Source organism: Hakea prostrata, chromosome 3, assembly GCF_041222555.1.
Source record: "Hakea prostrata isolate BN-2017 chromosome 3, UWA_Hpros_2, whole genome shotgun sequence".
In the NCBI taxonomy this organism is placed as follows: domain Eukaryota; kingdom Viridiplantae; phylum Streptophyta; class Magnoliopsida; order Proteales; family Proteaceae; genus Hakea; species Hakea prostrata.
In genome coordinates, this window is record NC_142602.1 from 47,255,536 (window position 1) to 47,273,644 (window position 18,109).

The window sequence follows — 18,109 nt, forward strand, 5'->3', positions numbered from 1 at the left end:
CTAGAATTCTATGGATTATGGATCATAGAAAGAAAACACAACCATTAACCACTAACATGATCAATGAAAGAAGATCCAAAGAGATCAGAATTCAGATTAGGAAATTAACAAAGATTAAATCATGGTTTGATCATGAATCCTTCAAAAGCTTGCAATGATCATGGTTAAGATCATTGTTCTAGCCTTAAATCCTTAGGATGATCATGAGAACATGTTCAGAGATGTTTGCAACAGAGGATGCAGCATCTCTTCTACTGTCTCAACTCAAAAAGGAAAGAAAAACAAAGATGTAGGAGAAGAAGAGAGAGTAGACATACCTTTTGATGCAAAAAGAAGAGTTCCGACGAAGATCCGCCAAGAAAACTCCAAGGATGCAAGAGAGATGACTTGCGAGAGGTCTTTGGTTCGTTCCGAGAGGGTTTGGAGGCAGCAAATACGAAGTGGACTCGAGGTTAGACTTAAATAGAGCAAGAATCAACCTAATTGCCAAAGACAGCACCCATTGGTTCGAGTGGATTGGTCGACTGGCCCGATCGACCAATCGGTCGACCAATGCGGACAACAAGGCCAAAACAGGGAATTGAAGGCCCAGATCAAATCCAAACCTAAAGGGGTTTTGTACACAAGTCAAGTGACTTACCTAGTAGGTAGAAATGCCTTCAAACCAAGATAAAGAGCACTCCAAGTCCATCAACTAATTAGATCTTCATCAGGAGCGGGTTCCCTAAAAAAAACCCCACCACCACCCTCCTTGGGGGGAAAAGGGGGGGACCACCCCCCCGGGGGGGGGGGGGGGGGCGCCCCTTTCCTCTGTTTGGGGGTGGGGGGCCCACAAATAACAAAGGTGGGGGGGGGGGGGGGGGGGGGGGTGGGGGCCCCCCCCCCCCCCCCCCCCCGCCCTTTGTGTGTGGTTGGGCCAAAGAGACAAGAGACATTTCCAGTTAGTGCTACTTTAAGATTTGAGCCAAAAGGGTATTTTCGTAATTTTTTGAAAAATTTCAAATTTGGGGAAAATTTGATTTGAACATACTAGCATGTGCGCAATACTTGGAATTTCATGTCTATGAAGTGGGTTTGAAGAAAATCGATCGAAAACTTGAATTAAAGCGAAAAATTCAGCAAGAAGGAAAATTTGGGGATTTTGCAATTTAGGTCAAAATTGGATTTTTGAAAAGTTGAAATTGGTTAAATCAAATTTTATGGACCTATCTACAATATCATCTTGAGCATGTAGCATTTGATTTCGTGCGGAAATTTCAAGCGGTTTGTGAGAAAACGGAAATTTTCTAAAGTTAACAATTTCGGTATGAAAACGTTGCGAGATGAACACCAATATGTTAGAACTTGTTGTCTATGCATGGCATTGTGTTTAAAACCTAAGGAGTATGTTTCTAAGCATTCCTAAGCGTGATTTCTAGCATTGGATACAAGCAAAGCATGGTTTTGATTGAAATGCAAGCATGAGAAGATGAAAATGGAAGAAAGAATGAAAGATTTACCTTGTTTGTGATGGTTGTGTGTTGAAGTGTTGTTGTTGAAGCACCAAAACACCTCAAGAGCACTTGGAAGAACCTTTGGAGACTTTCCCTAGAGCTCTCTCACCTTTGAAAGAGGATAAAATGAAGTTGGAATGTGTAAATGAGGCTTATAATGCGAATTTTCGCATTCTGTCTTGATTGGTAGACTCATTGGTCGACTGGGTCAGTCAACCAATCACTCGACCAATGGACACAGAGACCTCATTTTCTGCTGAATTTTTGGAAAATGTGATTTTTGCCTTATGGATTATTGTTTGATGACTATATGGATATATTTAAGCATGATTTAAGTTTTCAAATCATTTGGACTTGTGGTTTATGTTGAAACTTCGAAATTCGGTATTTTGATGTTCTCAGGTTTTCCAGGATGGTTACTCTGAGAAGTGGGCGTGGTGAATCCAGTGGTCAAGGAGGTGGTGAAATACCTCAGGGAGATGGTGAAATACCTCATGGGGGTGGTGAAATACCTCATGGAGGTGGTGAGATACCTAATGTTGATCAGGGTACCCATGAGATACCCGGTGCCCCGAATGTTGGAAGCTTCCGTGATATTGCCAATATTATGGGCAATATGATGCAGCAGCAAGCAGCTCAGTTCAACCAGATGTTGGTGGGTTTCATGACTCTGCATAATGAGACTCGAACTGGTGCTAATGTGAATCCTCATGCCGCAGTCTTGAATGCGGGAGGTTTAGCTGGAACTCCTCATACTCGTCTGATGGAGAGTTTTCTGAAGATGCAAGTACCCACTTTCACTGGAGTTACCAAGGATCCCTTGTTTCCTAACAAGTGGCTTCGTGAGTTGGAGAAGGCTTTCCGACATCTGCAATGCTCGGAAGCTCAGAAGATTCTGTTCTTTGAACGAAGTTGCAACAAGAAGCTGATGCATGGTGGACCTCCACTCGGCCCGTTTTGGAAGGTTTGCATGCAGGAGTTGTAACTTGGGAGTTGTTCAAAGAGGCTTTTTGCTTGAATTATTTCCCCGAGGCGGTGAAGGATGCGAAGGAAGCTGAGTTTATGGTTCTCACACAAGGATCTTTGTCTGTGTTGGAGTACCAACAGAAGTTTGAGGAGCTTCATTGTCACGCCCTCCCAGCCGGTACCCTATCTGGCATACCCGAGAGTGTGATCCACAGCCCGAAGATCAGGTATCGAGTGATCAACCTCCCACATAAACAATAACATAATCATGAACAATCATAACAAAAGTGCGGAAGATAAACCATAGATCCAATAAAGAAAGAATGAATCATAAATAAATCAGAATAATAGATATAATCAGAGTATCAAACAGATAAGTAAAGTGAGGCAAAAATCAAACTATACAACCAGCGGAAAAGTAGCTCTAAAGAGAATAAACTAAATAAAATCTAATCCCAGTAGCAAGTACAATGGGTAACTAAATTGTTCTCCACTTTATAGACAACATCCTTATAAGTGTAAATCTCATAAATGGCACAAGGACGCTTCCACTCGATGGTCGGACTAAGCATCGTACGGAGCATAACCACTCGCGGGATCTTCAGAGTAATTGTGGTAACCGCAATCACCTTCCTGGAGATATGCCTCTTCGCCTTGCGCTTCTTCATAGGGACCGTCATAGTACTCAGTACCTGCAGGATAGTCTAACAAACATTGTACAATAAAGGAATGAGTTTCGAAGAAACTCGGTAAAGCGATTAAAATCCATAATAACATAAATGGCAGGATTCCAGAACAAACATAAATACAATATGATATAAGACAAGCAATGAATGAATGAATCTAACTCTATGTATGCTGGTCTCTATTGGCGGACATGCTTTAAGTCATAGCACCGTACTTCTTTAGGAAAGTCCACTCACATCCTCAACCATTTAAGATATCTTGGATTCTCTCACGGATCATTTCACCGGTCTTGAGCAGCCGATTGGTAATGGGTCCTTCATCCCTCAAGACAAACCATGGCGGGGGTTAAGTCAACACACTCTCTCACAACCATTTGGTATAAATCTTGGCGCATGTCGGGGTAAAACCTAGCCAAATGCAAGTCTTCTACTTAGTTACATCAAGTCGGATCCGGATACTTCCATTCCTCGTCCCCGACGATCCTTTCCGGTATCCTTCACACTAGAGTCCTCATAGTCCCGACTACGGACTCATCAACCCTATTGATCATCCACATATGGTAAACGGGAAGCTCTCACGTCCTCTCACGGGTTGGTTACCGGTCTTAAGCGCCCGTGAGCCCAAGTCTAACCATATGCAACCCTACCAATAAATGGCCCCCCACAATGTGATTCCTGTCCTCTCACGGGTTGGTTACCGGTCTTGAGCGCCCATGAATCCCCATTGCTACCACGGGTCGTTCGGTCTCAATACCCCTCCGATTAGGGTCGACATAACAGGACATCCTAGCCAAACACTACTAGACAATCCTAGATATGTCATCCAACAGTTTAGGAAGGTGTCCGGAGGGCATCTCCGGGAAACATCCCATAATATTCCCGTAGTAGTCCAAGGACAGAAGTGTCAAAAGGACACCTCTCCTTTCCAAACCATACTTAAGCATACACATGCATCAATTCATATCATCACATATATGGTAACCTCATATATGGAAAGAAATCAATAATTGCAATCACCTTGTATATAATTGGTAAGTAAATCATACATGAGTCAATTCAATATGAATAAGTAATGCTACTGTAATCAAAGTTATGCAACAGTAGTATATCATTGTAAGAATCTAATTTAGGAATCATATCTATGATATTCAAATATAGGAACTAGATTCATGCTATCTATGTAATTAAGGAAATAACCATCCTTACCTTTTATAACTCGCAAAGGAATCCTAAGAAATCAAGTAAGATCTTGGCAAACTTGAGAAGAAGGTCCTAAACAAGTATATACAACATATTAGGAAAGATCCCTAATAGAAAAGATACCAAAACATCCAACACGGACCAATTCTGGAGTTCTTTGTACTCATTGGTCGAGTGGATTGGTCGCTGGTCCAGTCGACCAATCGATCGACCAATGCGACGATAAGCCTAAAAAAAAACAGAGTTTTAAGATATGAAATCCGAATTTGGTGGTTCAAAAGGGTACTAATCAAGGGGTAAACTACATCAGTAGTATTCTAACATATAGGAGACCTCAAAACACCAATCAAATCAAGATATCAAGATCCAAATTAGGAAACAAAAGTTACCATAATTAGATCAACCATGGATCTTGATGAATTTGAAATAGAAAACAAAGACAAGAACAATAGGAGGATGGATCATTGCTTCAGGTAAAGGTATCATGAAAACATACTTAGATCTTCAAGGAACAAGGCTTAAAAGCGTAAATCTAAATAAGGAAATAAAACCTACCATATATGTAACTACCATGCATCATGAAGAACACATAGTATGGTAGAAGAGTACAACTAGAAATTTATAGATTATGGATCATGGAAGGAAAACACAGTAATTAACTACTAATATGATCAATATAGAAGATCCAAAGAGATCATGGTTTGATCATGATTCCTTCAAAAGCTTGCAATGATCATGGTTAAGATTATTGTTCTAGCCTCAAGTCCTTAGGATGATCATGAGGACATGTTCAGAGATGTTTGCAACAGAGAATGCAGCATCTCTTCTACTGTCTCAACTCAAAAAGGAAAGAAAAACAAAGATGGAGGAGAAGAAGAGAGAGTAGACATACCTTTTGATGCAAAAAGAAGAGTTTCGACGAAGATCCGTCAAGAAAACACCAAGGATGCAAGGGAGATGACTTGCGAGAGGTCTTTGGTTCGTTCAGAGAGTTTGGAGGCAGCAAATACGAAGTGGACTCGAGATTGGACTTAAATAGAGCAAGAACAACCTAATTGCCAAAGACAGCACTCATTGGTCAAGTGGATTGGTCGACTGGCCCAGTCGACCAATCAGTCGACCAATGCTGACAGCAAGTCCAAAACAGGGAATTGAAGGCCCAGATCAAATCCAATCCTAAAGGGGTTTTGCACACAAGTCAAGTGACTTACCTAATAGGTAGAAATGCCTTCAAACCAAGATAGAGAGCACTCCAAGTCCATCAACTAATCAGATCTTCATCAGGATTCAGTTTCCATAAATAGAACTTCATCATCAACTTTCATGGATTCAAAGCCAGACACCAAGTCCTCCACTGGGATGGCCCAAAGCTGACTTCTTACTTTACTTCGGGTCATCGGACCTACAAATAACAAGGTTTCCGGGTCAAGGTTAGGGCTGGGTTTTACATTCATTTCTTTGCTCCAGATTCTCTGAAGGTCGATCTCGCCAAAGCGAAGAAGTTCTTCAAAGGACTGCGCCTTGCCATTAAAGCTTACCTCATAGTCCAGCCTATAGTGAGCTATGCTCAAGTGGTGCAGAACTCGAAGAAGTTGGAAGAAACAAAGAAGGAGAGTGCACGTATGCAAAGGCCCTGGCAGCCAAGGAACCCTAGGCTGGTGGATCGTAATGATCGGCGTTTTGTGAGACCTACACCCTACCCCACTCCTACTTTTCAGCCTAGGAGTGTAGGTCAGAACTCGGGTTTTCAGCAGCCCGGCCAGTTTAGACAGTATGGCGGAAACCGTCCACCAGTGAGTGCAAGTGCTAGGCCTGTGAATGCGAATCCTAGGCCTTTTGTTCAGAAGCCCCCTATTGCAGCTACCCCAGTTGGACCTAGCAATCCTGTTTGCTTTTACTGCAAGCAAGCTGGTCATTTCGCTCGTGCCTGTCCGAAGCGGCCTGTCTAGCAGCCTGCTCCAGTGGTGAAGAGTGCTCCTGCTCCTCCCTCTGGTAGAGTGTTTAGTATTTCCAGTGCTGAGCAGGATCCAAGCCATGAAGTGATTACATGTACATTGTTAGTTGCTTCTATTTCTGCATTTGTCTTATTTGATACGGGTGCATCTCATTCGTTCATGTCATCTGCATTCATCAAGAAGACTGACCTAATCCCTGAGAAGTTGTCTAGTTGTTTATTGATTAGTACACCTACTGGTCCTGTTGTGAAACTAGATAAGGAGTTATCTAAATGTCCTGTGTTGATTGGTGAGAAGAACTTGGAAGCCAATTTTGTACTTCTTGATATGAAGGACTTCGTTGTTATTTTGGGAATTGATTGGTTAATAGCCCACAAAGTTGTGTTTCTTTGTTCCTCAAAGAAGATTCAGTTCCATATTTGTGGAAGTCCGGTCTTAGAATTTCATGGTGAGAAGAGAAGGGTTTGTAAGAAGGTCTTTGTCTCAGACTGATGCAAGTCTATGCCCTAGTGGATGATGCTTCATCCGAAGGCAAGGGTAAAGTGGAGAAAAGAGTCGATGAAGTCGGGGTTGTGCGTGACTTTGTTGATGTCTTCCTCGATGATCCGTCGAGAGTGCCTCCCGGACAGGGGATGTCGAGTTTTCTATTGATCTCGTCCCTGGTGCCGCTCTAGTATCTAAGGCTCCGTATAGGATGGCTCCTACTTAGTTGAAAGAGTTGCAAAACCAGTTGAATGAGCTCATTGATAGAGGTTTCGTACAACCTAGTGTATCACCTTGGGGAGCTCCGGTCTTGTTTGTCAAGAAGAAAGACGGTAGTATGCGCCTGTGCATCGACTATCGTGAGTTGAATAAGTTGACTATCAAGAATAGATACCCGCTGCCCAGAATAGATGATCTCTTCGATCAGTTAAAGGGTGCAGTTGTGTTCTCAAAGATTGACTTAAGATCCGGATATCACCAATTGAAAGTGAAGTCTAGTGATATCTTCAAGACAGCTTTCCGAACACGGTATGGCCACTACGGGTTTAGGGTCATGCCCTTCGGATTGACCAATGCTCCTGCAGTGTTCATGGACCTCATGAACCGAGTATTTCACGATGTGCTTGATAAGTTTGTGATTGTGTTCATCGACGACATCTTGATCTATTCGAAGAGCGAAGAAGAGCATGCGAGCCATCTAAGTTTCACTTTGCAAAGATTACGAGAAAAGAAGTTGTACGCCAAGTTTAGCAAGTGTGATTTCTGGCTTAAGAGAGTAGTATTCCTTGGCCATGTGGTTTCAGCTGAAGGTATTCATGTCGATCCTGAAAAAGTCCAAGCTGTGGTTGATTGGGAAAGACCGAAGTCGGTAACGGAAATAAGAAGTTTTCTTGGATTGGCGGGTTACTACAGAAGGTTTATTGAGAACTTTTCTCGGTTGGCTGCTCCTATGACTATGTTGACCAGGAAAGAAGAGAAGTTTGTTTGGTCTGACGCCTGTGAGAAAAATTTCCAAGAGTTGAAAGATAGATTGACAATTGCCCCGGTTTTGACTATACCTGATAGTTCCGGTGGTATGACAGTTTATACCGATGCGTCAAAGATTGGATTGGGTTGCGTACTGATGCAACATGGCAAGGTCGTAGCCTATGCTTCTCGGCAATTGAAAGATTATGAGCGGAATTACCCCACTCACGATCTAGAACTTGCCGCTGTTGTCTTTGCTTTGAAGATTTGGAGACATTACCTCTACGGGGAGAAGATTGCCATTTTCACGGATCATAAGAGTTTGAAATACTTCTTTACCTAAAAGGAGTTGAACATGAGACAAAGGAGATGGTTGGAGCTAGTCTCTGATTATGATTGTGATATTCAGTATCACCCTGGGAAGGCAAACGTTGTTGCTGATGCTCTTAGTAGGAAGAACCAGAAGAAGACTTTGGATTTGAATGCTTTGAGTCTACCATTGTGGTCTTCTATTGAGAGCTTTGATTTGGAGATTGTCCCTGAGAATTCTGATTTTATTCTTTCTGCCATGACGGCAAGATCTGGCCTTAGAGATAAGATTGTTGCTCTGCAGAGTTCTGATCAAGAACTTTTGATCAAAGTTGAGAAGATTTCTTCGAATCCTGAGTCGGACCCCGACTTTGGTATATCCATGGATGGTGCTTTATTGTTTAGAGGAAGACTGTGTGTGCCTGCAAACGAAGAAATTAAAAAGGAAATATTGAAGGAAGCACACCAGTCAGTCTTTACTATACACCCAGGAAGCACCAAGATGTACAAGGACTTGAAGGAACATTTTTGGTGGATTTGTTTGAAGGCTGATGTTGATGATTTTGTTGCCAAGTGTGAGACTTGCCAACGTGTGAAAGCCGTTCGACAACCCCCATCTGGATTACTTCAACCTCTTCCTATTCCTAGTTGGAAGTGGGAGGATATCTCTATGGACTTTGTGACTAGCTTGCCTCGGACAAGTAAAGGCAATGACACTGTGTGGGTGATTGTTGATAGGTTGTCCAAATCAGCCCACTTCATTCCTATGAAGATCACTCATACTCTGGATAAGCTAGCAAGGCTTTACGTGGATAATGTGGTTCGCCTGCATGGCGTGTGATAACTCTATGAAATAGAGTTAAGATTTATAACTTTTATACTTGAGATGGCTTGATTTAGGAGTATTTTGTTTTTGTTTTAGTGATAGTATTCATTAGGTGTTGTCTTATTTAGTCTCAACATGTTGCATTTTGTTTAGTTCATTTTTGTCACATTGCATGAATTTCCCTTCTTTTTATGGATGAATTTGACTGTTTCTCTTTCTCTTGAACATGTAGGTGAAGATTCATAATAGAAGAACATGTTCTCTAACTTTGTTGTAGAGTTGTTGCTGCATTGCTACAACAACGGAGCAGAATATTCTCAGATCCAATTCAAATGGAATTGACCAAAAAGGGCTAACTTAAGTAGACTAAATTCTTGTAAATACATGATGGTTTTCAGCCCTTGATCTCAGGAGGAAGGTTCTAATCCTATGGCCAGAATCTAACCTAATGATTGAAGACATTTATGGAAGAAAGAGAAGAGAGGCAAGGAGGAAAAAGGAGAGATTCGACCAAGGTGTGGAAGAGAGACTCGGCTGAGAGGAAGGAGGTAGAGAACAAATGCTGGAGCTCTTGTGGAAGCAAGGAGCTGCTGGAGTTGCTGATTTGCTGAAGAAGAAAGCTGGAGCTCATGTGGAAGCATTGAAGCCTTAGTTCATTCTTGTTTTTATAACTCTATCTTCTTATTTTCTAGTCTCATGTCAACTATACTTGGTTTTATGCATTTGAATTCTGTTATGGGCTAAATCTTAGCTGTGTTGGGATGATAGTAGTACCTAAACCTGAATTTTGAAATGTAACTAATCATGTGTTCTTTAGTTTTATTGCAATCTACTTTATTGTTAATGAATTCAGCATGTTATATTGACTAATTTCAGTTCTTGAATGATCTTTCTTGAATGAATGTTATGATTTCATTAATTGGAAAATTAATGAAGTCTAGGTGTTTGTTGAATTGTGTGAGTTAGCATCATCTTTAATTAGGTTGTGTTAATTAGTAGGTTGGGTAGGAATACCCAATTACCTCACATTACCATTGATTGGATTGGGTTTAAATTGCATTCTTAATTCAATTCTTCATAGGAATATGCTGATGTTGATTTAGGATGCTAGCTTATGTGTATTGGAAAATACCATATTGCCATTCATTCCAAGTTCTTGATTTATCTTGGGGTTGTAGTATTGCTTTAGTATTTGTGTTTTAAAATTCAGGGGAAGGGAAACTTGATTCCTAACACACTTGTCACTCATTAAGTTTCTTCCATTGCTCAAATCTACATTTTAGTTCCTTAGTTTTCTTTACCTGTCATTTGGTTAATTAGTTAGACAAACACCAATCAACCTTGTTAATTTCATTTAAATCAATTTTATTTTTACATTGAAAGTTAATGATATAATTCTCCGTGGGATCGATACTTTACTTATCATTTATTACTTGATTGCGATACGTATACTTGCGTGATATCTTGAGATACAAGCAACAAGTTTTTGGCGCCGTTGCCGGGGAATTTTGTCTTTAATAATTAGTGTAGAAGTAAGTTTTAGTTATCTACTGAAATTTCTTTACTTTGATATTAGTTTCCTTTTATTCTCAGGTGCTTTTACCCTTGATGAGTCTGCTGCCTAATCAAGAGTTGATACCCTTTGACCTTGAAATCGAAAGGACATTTTGAGCTAGCAGAAGGAAGTAGCGAGGTTTAGCAGCAGGTCAAACAATGGCTGAAGCAATGAGATATGGGTTGAATAATAATGAGAATAATATGGCAGCTGAGGGTGATGATAGAGACAGGGCCATAAGAGCATATGCTGTCCCCATGTTACATGAGCTGAATTCAAGCATAGTACGGCCAGATATTCAAGCACTACATTTTGAACTTAAGCCGGTGATGTTTCAAATGCTTCAGACTATAGGACAGTTCAGTGGGATGCCAACAGAAGATCCTCATCTCCATCTTAGACTCTTCATGGAAGTAAGTGACTCTTTCAAGATACCTGGAGCAACTGAAGAGGCTTTGAGATTGAAGCTATTCCCTTATTCATTGCGGGATAGAGGAAGAGCATGGTTGAACTCCTTACCTCCACAATCAATAGCCACTTGGAATGATTTAGTAGAGAAGTTCTTGATGAAGTACTTCCCTGCATCAAAGAATGCCAAGTTCAGAAATGATATCAATGGTTTTCAACAGTTGGATGGTGAATCTTTGTATGAGGCATGGGAAAGATTTAAGGAGCTCTTGCGTAAATGTCCTCACCATGGTATTCCTCATTGGATTCAAATGGAGACTTTCTACTATGGTTTAAGTGGACAAACTCGATCCATAGTGGATGCATCAGAAAATGGGGCTATATTGGCAAAGTCTTACAATGAAGCTTATGAAATCTTGGAGAGAATGGCCAACAACAACTACCAATGGCCAGCTGAGAGAGGTGCTGCAAATAAGAGAGTGGCAGGGATTTATGAGTTAGATGCAGTGACAGTTTTAACTTCACAAGTGTCATCCCTAACTAGTGTGTTAAAATCCATAAACTTGCCTACAGCTGTACAAACTCAACAACATACAACAGTCTCGTGTACATATTGTGGTGGGGAGCATGTCTTTGATAGCTGTCCTTCTAACCCAGAATTTGCTTACTATGTTGGTAATTTCAGCAATGCCAATAACCCATATGCCAACACCTATAATCTTGGTTGGAGGCAGCACCCTAACTACTCTTGGAATGCTCAAGGACAGAATGCAAGCCCATCTTCCATCCTGCCTCGACCTCATCCGCTTCCAAGTGCTCAACAGCAAGTGAACATTCAACCTATGGAACCCTCTTCATCAATAGAGCTTTTATTGAAGGAGTATATGGCAAAGAATGATGCAATGATTCAGAGTCAAGCATCTTCATTGAAAAATTTGGAGAATCAAGTTGGACAGCTGGCTAGTGCTTTAAGTAATCGATCTCAAGGATCATTGCCATGTGATACAGAAAATCCTAGATCTCCAGATGTAATAGAAGAGTGCTTTGTTGTGGATGTCCTTGAAGAGCTAGTTTCCGAAGAGTTGGAGACAGAGTGTATTAAAAACCCACTAGAGCTTTCATTGGCAATAGAAATTGAACAAGTGGATGATGAAGCAAGTAGATATATGGATTTGTTAGAGGCAAGATCAACTAAGGCATTGAGTGGGAGTAGATTTGAGTCTCTTGTATTATCTGAGCTTGAAACTAAAGCCCCTAAACCATCAATTGAAGAGCCACCTATGTTAGAGTTCACACCTCTTTCAAAACACTCTCAATATGCCCATTTGGATGCAGCCAAAACACTCCATGTTTTTGTTTCAGCACTGCTAACAAAGGAGCAAGAAGATATGCTACTTGAAGTGCTGACGAAGTGTAGAAGAGCAATGGGATGGAGTATAGTAGAGATCAACGGGATCAGTCCTTCAGTCTTAAAGCTTAAAATTTGGTTGGAGGAATATTGCAACAGGTACATGAAGCAACAGAGGAGTTTGAGTCCAATTATGGAAGGTGCACAAGAAGAAATAATTAAATGGCCTTGGGAACTAGTCAATGGGCAGAGAATCAAGCATTATTGGGGAGCACCATTGGAGCGGGACAAATCTTCAATCATCCTTCAAGAGGCTTAAAAAGAAGGGAGGTCACTTAGATTTCATTATTTTTAGTTTAATTGTGTGCTAGTTGTTCATTAGGTGTTTAATAAAGTCATGGGTAGTTCATAATGTGTGATGAAAAAAAAAAAAACTGACAGATAATTTGCTAACATGTATCTTTGATGTGCAGGGAGTGTAGGGAACAAAAAGAGAGTGATTGGGTGTTTTGCCAAACTTATCATTAAATCAAACTGCTGAACAGAGCATGTTTCAATATCCAGCAAATTTCACTATCTTTGTTGTAGCGATGTGGCCACAATGCTATTACAAAGTTTTGATCCTCAGCTACGGGTCTTACATGTTCTGTTAACACATTACATTCTCTGTTGAAACTTACATTCTGTGTTCGTTGCTATAGCAAAGCTGCAGCAAAGCTACAACAACGATTAAACCACTCACCCGACCCGGTTTCATCTCAAACCCAACCAACCCATCAAAAATACACTTCAAACTTCTATCAGACCATGCTGAACCCATACTGATTCGAACCAATTTCATTTTTTTTAAACCCTTCTAAACCAATACCAACCCAAACCCATAAAACCTCTCATTTCAAACCGACATCCAACGAAACACTCAGCTCACTTCGTCGACTCTCACGGCTCCATCGTCTCCTCCACTGCAACTCATCCTCCTCTTCTCTTCCATTTTCTGTTTTTCAAAGACTTTCACACCTCCATTTACCTACATTCACCCACCAAAGCAATCTTCTTCTTCACCGATAGCCCATCTTTCACAAAAACCCTAACTTTTTCCCCCATTCCATCCTCGAATCACTTCTCAGAGGACTACCGGTGTTGTACTGGGTTTCGGGCATGTTTTTGTGGTATTTCGACCTTCCATCTTCCCTACACCACATCAGCTAAGTATTCTCCCCATTTCTTTTCTTTCATTCCATATTTGTGAAATTTCTGATTGGCTGTTGTTATTGTCGAATGTTCACTTTTGGTTTATGGTTTATGTGTTTGCTCTTAAACTGTCTTGGTGTCTGTTTTCGTTAGGGTATATGCAAAGTTTTTCATTTGTTTTAGGTGTTGTTTTGGAGATACCATCACTCGCACACCCCAACACAAAATTTCTGGGTCATCATTACCCTATGCTCATCTCCTCTATTTTTGTTATTTGTTTGTTTTTGCTATTTGTCTGATTAGTTATAGTTAATTGTTTGATATTTGTTTGTTTTTTTTTGTTTTTTTTTGTTTTTTTTTTTGTTTTCTCCTTGTATGGTGTTTCTGTTTTTGTTAGATATGGTCTATTTTAGATATGGTCTGTTTTAGTGTTTGTTTGATTAGTTGTTTTTTATCTTCTACTGTTTCTGTTTTTTTTTATGTTTCGTTTGATAGTGTTTTTGTTTGAATTCAATTTTGGTTGTTAGGGGCCAACCTTGTGCATTCCATTCGAAATGGCCCCTAAGAAGAAGAGCAGAACCGACCCTAGTACTAGTGCTTCAATGGGTCCCTCTTATTTTGCCTCTCCCATAGCTGAGAACCGCTTCACATCCATCTCCACCAAGAAATTTCTTCATAGTGATGATGATGAGGCCTAGCTTGTTCAGGGAAGTTCTGTTCTCTCTCTTCTTTTACTGTGTTTTCCTTTTATTACCTTACTTTCTTTTCCTTTCTTTCGCTGTGAGGACACTGCTCATCTTTAGTTTGGGGGTAAGTTTTGCAATGTTCCAATAATTGCATATGTTATCTTCATGTTATGGATGTCCCCAATTACTTAATTTTCTTCAGCTTTCTTTTGTGGCTGTATAGTTTAGAGTTGCTGTCCAGTTTTAGAGTAGCTGTTTTGGGTAGATGTTTTGTGTAGTTAATCTGGCTTTTCATAAAATTTGGATGATTGTTAAGTAATGTGAATGTCAGTGCCTCTTACTCTGGTTTTGTTGGAAATCTTAGCACAATTTTGCTATAATGATTTGATGTCTGCATTTACTCATGTTTGTGATGCCATACTATTGATGCACCAAGTGATGTTTCAAGCTCTAGAGAACCTGGGGAAAGCTGGATCAATGTGAGAGTTTTTAGGATTTTAGAATTGGTTAAATGAGAACCTCAAGACTTACACATTAGGGATCCCCATTTGGTTGTTTCCAAGAACTTTGTGCATTGTGAATATTGATTGAGGTTTGACCCCTTCCCTTCCCTAAAAGAATAATGCTCCGGTGATTTGGGTTGCCTAGTAACCAGGAATATGCATGTAACCCATGTGTATTTTTGACGTCAACAGTGGCCCGAAATATGAGCATTAAATAAAAAAATAAAAAAAAAAAAAAAAAAAAAAAAGAGAGAAAAAGAAGAATAATGTTCCGCTGTTTTGGGCAACCTAGTAACCAGGAATATGCATGTAACCCATGTGTATTTTTTACGTCAACAGTGGTCCGAAATATGAGCATGCAAGGTACTCTTGTTTGTGATCTTGTTGAGTAACCGGGTATCTTCATCACAAATGAGCGATATTCGCGTAAAAAGGCAAGATGACAACATAAAAAAAAAAAAATCATAAATAATAAGTTTGGGGGTCAAATGCTCAAAAGAGTATGAAACAAGTTCTTGGGGTTGTAAAAAGATATGGATTCCTAATTAGTGGAGAGGTAATCATTTGGTCAACATATTAGATCAATGAACTAAACTTGATGACCATGATTCAGCTATACTAGGGTGATCTGGGGCAAGATCCTTAACTTTCACACACACACTTGAGAGCATCCTGATGAGTAAAGTATGGCATCTAAGTGTTATTGGCCAGATGTGTTGGATCTGAAAATTTAGAAAAAGATTGAGAGGCAACTTCTGTCTAACACTCATCCTATTGCATGCTTAAGCCAGGTTATTTGCTTTTCTTTTCTTTTGATTTCCTCATGCTTTCATTAGTAGTTAGTTGTTGTTTTCATTTGTCTTTATTGCTCGAGGTCAAGCAATGTCTTAAGTTTGGGGGTGTGATAACTCTATGAAATAGAGTTAAGATTTATAACTTTTATACTTGAGATGGCTTGATTTAGGAGTATTTTGTTTTTGTTTTAGTGATAGTATTCATTAGGTGTTGTCTTATTTAGTCTCAACATGTTGCATTTTGTTTAGTTCATTTTTGTCACATTGCATGAATTTCCCTTCTTTTTATGGATGAATTTGACTGTTTCTCTTTCTCTTGAACATGTAGGTGAAGATTCATAATAGAAGAACATGTTCTCTAACTTTGTTGTAGAGTTGTTGTTGCATTGCTACAACAACGGAGCAGAATATTCTCAGATCCAATTCAAATGGAATTGACCAAAAAGGGCTAACTTAAGTAGACTAAATTCTTGTAAATACATGATGGTTTTCAGCCCTTGATCTCAGGAGGAAGGTTCTAATCCTATGGCCAGAATCTAACCTAATGATTGAAGACATTTATGGAAGAAAGAGAAGAGAGGCAAGGAGGAAAAAGGAGAGATTCGACCAAGGTGTGGAAGAGAGACTCGGCTAAGAAGAAGGAGGTAAAGAACAAATGCTGGAGCTCTTGTGGAAGCAAGGAGCTGCTGGAGTTGCTGATTTGCTGAAGAAGAAAGCTGGAGCTCATGTGGAAGCATTGAAGCCTTAGTTCATTCTTGTTTTTATAACTCTATCTTCTTATTTTCTAGTCTCATGTCAACTATACTTGGTTTTATGCATTTGAATTCTGTTATGGGCTAAATCTTAGCTGTGTTGGGATGATAGTAGTACCTAAACCTGAATTTTGAAATGTAACTAATCATGTGTTCTTTAGTTTTATTGCAATCTACTTTATTGTTAATGAATTCAGCATGTTATATTGACTAATTTCAGTTCTTGAATGATCTTTCTTGAATGAATGTTATGATTTCATTAATTGGAAAATTAATGAAGTCTAGGTGTTTGTTGAATTGTGTGAGTTAGCATCATCTTTAATTAGTTTGTGTTAATTAGTAGGTTGGGTAGGAATACCCAATTACCTCACATTACCATTGATTGGATTGGGTTTAAATTGCATTCTTAATTCAATTCTTTATAGGAATATGCTGATGTTGATTTAGGATGCTAGCTTATGTGTATTGGAAAATACCATATTGCCATTCATTCCAAGTTCTTGATTTATCTTGGGGTTGTAGTATTGCTTTAGTATTTGTGTTTTAAAATTCAGGGGAAGGGAAACTTGATTCCTAACACACTTGTCACTCATTAAGTTTCTTCCATTGCTCAAATCTACATTTTAGTTCCTTAGTTTTCTTTACCTGTCATTTGGTTAATTAGTTAGACAAACACCAATCAACCTTGTTAATTTCATTTAAATCAATTTTATTTTTACATTGAAAGTTAATGATATAATTCTCCGTGGGATCGATACTTTACTTATCATTTATTACTTGATTGTGATACGTATACTTGCGTGATATCTTGAGATACAAGCAACAGCGTGCCATTGAGTATTGTTTCTGATCGTGATCCTAGGTTCACCTCAAGGTTTTGGAATAGTTTGCAGAAGGCCTTGGGAACCCAATTGAACTTGAGTACAGCTCATCATCCACAGTTCGATGGACAATCTGAGCGGACAATTCAGACATTGGAAGACATGCTCAGATCTTGTGTGGTGGATATGGGTGGTAATTGGGATGAACACCTAGCTTTGGTTGAGTTTGCCTATAACAACAGTTATCAAGCAACAATAGGCATGGCTCCATTCAAGGCTTTGTATGGAAGTACTTTTAGGACACCTTTGTACTGGACTGAGACAGGTGAAAGAAAAGTCTTAGGTCCTGAGATGATTGAAGCTACGAGTGCTATGGTAGATATGATAAGAGAAAGGATTAAGTCTGCTCAGTCAAGACAGAAATCTTATGCTGATAAGAGGAGAACCGATTTGGAATTTCAAGTTGGAGAGAAAGTTTTCTTGAAGGTTTCACCAATGAAGGGTGTGATGAGATTCAATGTTAAGGGAAAGCTTAGCCCTCGTTTCATTGGACCTTTCGAGATTTTGGAAAAGGTTGGACCTGTTGCGTATCGATTAGCATTACCTCCACCTCTAGCTGGTGTTCACAATGTGTTTCAAATTTCGATGCTCCGGAAATACATAGAGAATCCGGAACACATTTTGCAGCAAGCGCCTGAAGGACTTAGTGCTGATTTGACCTACGATGAAGAGCCGGCCGAAATCCTAGATAAGAAAGACAAGCAGCTGTGGAATCGCACCATCCCTTTGGTGAAGATTCGGTGGAAGAACCATACCCTGAAGAAGCTTCTTGGGAGAAGGAAGAAGATATGAAGGAGAAGTTTCCTTACCTCTTTGGAAGCACAGGTACGCTTTCAATTTCGAGGACGAAATTTCTTTAAGGGAGGGAGAATGTGAAACCCAGCCCTAACCTTGACCCGGAAACCTTGTTATTTGTAGGTCCAGTGACCCGAAGTAAAGTAAGAAGTCAGCTTTGGGCCATCCCAGTGGAGGACTTTGTGTCTGGCTTTGAATCCATGAGAGTTGATGATGAGGTTCTATTTATGGAAACTGAATCTTGATGAAGATCGGATTAGTTGATGGACTTGGAGTGCTCTCTATCATGGTTTGAAGGCATTTCTACCTATT

At 39.9% G+C, this 18,109-nt stretch overlaps 1 non-coding gene across 1 annotated transcript; it reads right to left on the minus strand.

Annotated features, from left to right (window-relative positions):
- Window positions 1-11,035: 11,035 nt before the first annotated feature.
- Window positions 11,036-11,142, minus strand: LOC149022366 (small nucleolar RNA R71). The gene has a single exon (XR_016172591.1). It is a non-coding gene; the product is annotated as a small nucleolar RNA R71 (small nucleolar RNA).
- Between the last annotated feature and the right edge of the window lie 6,967 nt (window positions 11,143-18,109).